The sequence below is a fragment of the Pongo pygmaeus genome, chromosome 3 (genome assembly GCF_028885625.2).
Source record: "Pongo pygmaeus isolate AG05252 chromosome 3, NHGRI_mPonPyg2-v2.0_pri, whole genome shotgun sequence".
Classification (NCBI taxonomy): Eukaryota; Metazoa; Chordata; class Mammalia; order Primates; family Hominidae; genus Pongo; species Pongo pygmaeus.
In genome coordinates this window covers 201857928-201862099 of record NC_072376.2, presented here as the reverse complement: position 1 = coordinate 201862099, position 4172 = coordinate 201857928, and the positions used below count along the sequence as shown (strand labels likewise).

Here is a 4172-nt window from a genome sequence, read left to right as displayed (position 1 = left end):
CTTCCTTTCCCCGGCGGAGTTTAGAGAAGACTCTACTCCTCCACCTCTTGTGGAAGGCCTGACATCAGTCAGGCCCACCTACAGTTATCTGGAGGCCTAACCATCTCCCTGTGATGCTGTGCTTCAGTGGTCACACTCCTAGTCTGCTTTTATGTTCCATCCTGTACACCTGGCTCTGCCTTCTAGATAGCAGTAGCAAAATTAGTGAAAGTACTAAAAACCTCTGATATGAAGAAATAATGGCGTAGGCTGTGTCCTCTCTCTCTCTCTCTCCACCTCAGCTGCCAAACAGGGAAGGGCCCCCTGTCCAGTGGACACATGACTCACGTGACCTTGTCAATCATTAGAGATGACTCACACTCCTTACCCTGCCCCTTTTGCATTGTATCCAATAAATAACAGCGCAGCCAGGCATTCGGGGCCACTACTGGTCTACACGTCTTGGTGGTAGTGGTCCCCCGGGCCCAGCTGTCTTTTCTTTTATCTCTTTGTCTTGTGTCTTTATTTCTACAATCTCTCATCTCTGCACATGGGGAGAAAAACCCACTGACCCTGTGGGGCTAGTCCCTGCAATGGTAAAAGCCTAGATGTGAAATATAAGGAGAAAAAAACAAAATTCTTGGTGTCTTCATTTTTCAATTTCATGTAAACTGTGGAGAAACACTTAATTGTAAAGGGTCTGAGGTTTATCCTACTTTTAATCTAATGAGTTACATTATCATTGTTTCATGGATGTTGGCAAAAGACACAAGACTCCTAGGTTAAAAAAGGGAAAAGTTGTATACTAAGTGAATTTTCTTCATAGCTACGGAAGCTGGAGCTTAGGAAACTCCAGTCATTTATAATGGACCTTGTATTAGTCTGTTTTAATGCTGCTGATAAAGACACACCTGAGACTGGGCATAAACAAAAGAAAGAGTTTTAATGGACTTACAGTTCCACATGGCTGGGGAGGCCTCACAATCATGGCTGAAGGTAAAAGGCACATCTCACATGGCGGCAGACAAGAAAAGAGAACTTGTGCAGGGAAACTCCCCTTTGTGAAACCACTAGATCTCGTGAGACCTATTCACTATGACGAGAATAGCATGGGAAAGATCCACCCCCATGATTCAGTTACCTCCCACCAGGTATCTCCCACAACACGTGGGAATTGTGGGAGCTACGATTCAAGATAAGATTTGGGTGGGGTCACAGCCAAACCATATCAGACCTCAGGTAAGTTTGCTCAAACTTTCTCCTAAAAGTAGTCATTATTTTAATTTTCCTAAACACCAAGAAAACCTGCCCTCTCCCGCAGAGGGAAAAGCTACCTTAACCTCCAAAGCTGTTCACAATGGCAATATCCTTGAAAAGATCATTTGAAAGAAAAGCTGCCAGAGTCTATGTTTACACAACATGTAAATATATGAAATACTCCTTGGGAATCATCTCCCAAATACAAGTATCCTAAAATATACGAGAAGGTCCTAGAGCATTTGATTTGACCAAGCCTGTGAGAGTCTACTTAAAATGAACTGTTCTTATTCTTCCATTATAACTGGACTTTCACTCATTTATTAAGTTTAAAAATGATCGTCCCAGTGATCCGAAATTAATTTGAAGCTTTGAAAAAGGAATTATTTTTATGTTAGAAAAAAACTATTTTTACTTCCCTTGAACCCAAGTTATTCAATAACTATATTATCTGTGTATATATTTACATCCTTAAAAACAGGGATCTTTGACTCTCCCACCAGGCATAGAAAAGAGGTTTTCCCTGAAGAGTTTATGTCTGAAATGGACATGCCCTGTGAAGTAGTGAGTGCCGAAACATTGAGAATCTTGAAAACTTGTATCTGGATTTTGATGGTGATGTTACAAAACTTGAAACTTTTGGAGTAACCACCACCAAAACATCAAAGCCACCAAGTCTATCAAGTACTTCCACAGTAACTAACGTGACAGATGCTCCCACAGCCCCCAAAGCAGGAACTACACCTGCGGCACCAAGTGCACCAGACATTTCTGCTAATTCTAGAAGTTTATCTCAGATTCTCATGGAACAGTTGCAAAAGAAGAAACAATTGGTCTGCTATGGATGGTGGCCCTAAAGAGTACAAAAATAAAGATGACCAGGGATTTGAATCATGTGACAAAAAGGTGTCAAATTCTGACAAGTCTTTGAGGCAAGATAGTGACTTGAAAACATCTGATGCCTTACAGTTAGAAAATTCTCAGGAAATTGAAACTGCTAATAAATATGATATGACTATAGATATGGTACATGTTGATGCTGAAAGACCCAATGTTCTGGAGAACCTAGACAACTCAAAGGAAAAGACTGTGACATCAGAAGCAGCTAAAACTGAAGATACAGTTCTCTGCAGCAGTGATACAGATGAAGAGTGTTTAATTATTGATACAGAGTGTAAATATAATAGTGATGGAAAGACAGCTGTCATGGGTTCTAACTTAAATTCTTGACCAGCTAGTCCAAATTCTTCCTCAGGACAGGCTTCTGCAGAAAACTAGTCCAGAAGAGTCATGTGTTTTTATTTTTTTATTTTTTATTTTTATTTTTTGTTTGAGGCAGAGTTCCATTCTTGTTGCCCAGGCTGGAGTGCAGTGGCACGATCTCAGCTCACTGCAACCTCTGCCTCCTGGCTTCAAGCAATTCTCCTGCCTCAGCCTCCCAAGTAGCTGGGATTACAGGCATGTGCCATCACCCCCAGTCAATTTTTTTTTTTTTTGTATTTTTAGTAGAGATGGGTTTTCTCCATGTTGATCAGGCTGGTCTCAAACTCCTGACTTTAGGTGATCCACCCGCCTCGGCCTCCCAAAGTGCTGGGATTACAGGCGTGAGCCAGTGTGCCTGGCAAGTCATGTATTTTTTTAAAAAAAAACCTATCAAACAAGTATATAAAAAATTTGATCCAGTTGGAGAGATTTTAAAATGCAGGATGAGCTCTTAAAGCCAATTTCCAGAAAAGTACCCATGTTGCCCTTAATGAATTTAGAAAACTCTAAACAGCCTTCTATTTCTGAGCAATTGTCTGTTCCTTCAGATGCCTCTAGTTGGCCGAAATTGGATGGCCTTCTGCATTTCAGAAGCCAAAAGGACGATTGCCATATGAACTTAAGGACTATGTTGAAGATACGTCGGAATACCTAGCTCTTCAGGAAGGAAATTTTATTCATAAGTTATTTAGCCTGCAAGACCTGTTGTTACTCATGTGCTGCAGTGTCCAGAGGATGGAGACAAGACCACATTCTAAAAAACAGAGGAAAATTGGAAAACAATTTCCAGTTTATGTACTACCAGAAGTAGAGTATCAAGCTGGTTATGGAACTGAAGCTCTGACTGAAGGTGAACGTTGTCGCTTATGGACTGGAAGTTGATTGCATTCCAACAGCTACTTTATGTTGGCCATATCGATGCATTTACTTCAAAGCTTTTTCTACTGGAAGAAATTACCTCAGAAGCATTAAAAGGAAAGCTTTCAGCACTCAAGATTTCCAATGTATTTAACATCCTCCAACACATTCTAAAGAAATTAAGTAGCTAGCAGGAGGGTTCCTACTTGTTATCTCAGGCAGCAGAAGATTCTTCACTCCTGATCCATAAGGCCTCTGATGGAAAAGTTACTAGGACAGCATACAATTTGTATAAAACACATTGCAGTCTTCGTGATGTACCTTCCAGTCTCTCAGTTCCCTGGGTCCCATTAGATCCCAGCCTGTTATGACCATATCATATCCATCATGGAAGAATACCTTGTACTTCTCCACCTAAATCACTGGATACCACAGCACAACAAAAGGTTGGTGGAACGAGAATACCTACAGGCAGCCACAGGAATCCAGTTTCCATAGAAACCAAAAGCAGATGCTTGCCTGCTCACCAAGCTGAAACTGAAGGAGTGGCTCCGAATAAAAGAATAACTTGAGGACTGCACCGTGGAAAATTAAATTTCAAAAAAAAAAACAAAAAACCCAGTTATAACAATGTTTAATTTAGAAAAGTTTGAGGGAAAATATGACTAAAAGCTCAGTAGGCAAGAGGAACATTTTTCCTGTAGTATCCTCAAGAGTTCTTAGAGTGTCTTCAAAAAATATGTTGGCTATGTGAAGGAATGCTTCAACTAAAATGGAATGTTATGCTGTTCACTCCTAAACTTTGAGAAGCATCT

At 40.6% G+C, this 4172-nt stretch overlaps 1 pseudogene; it reads left to right on the top strand.

Moving 5' to 3' along the window:
- Window positions 1–239: 239 nt before the first annotated feature.
- On the top strand, window positions 240–3929 carry LOC129034644 (little elongation complex subunit 2-like; annotated as a pseudogene).
- Window positions 3930–4172: the final 243 nt, after the last annotated feature.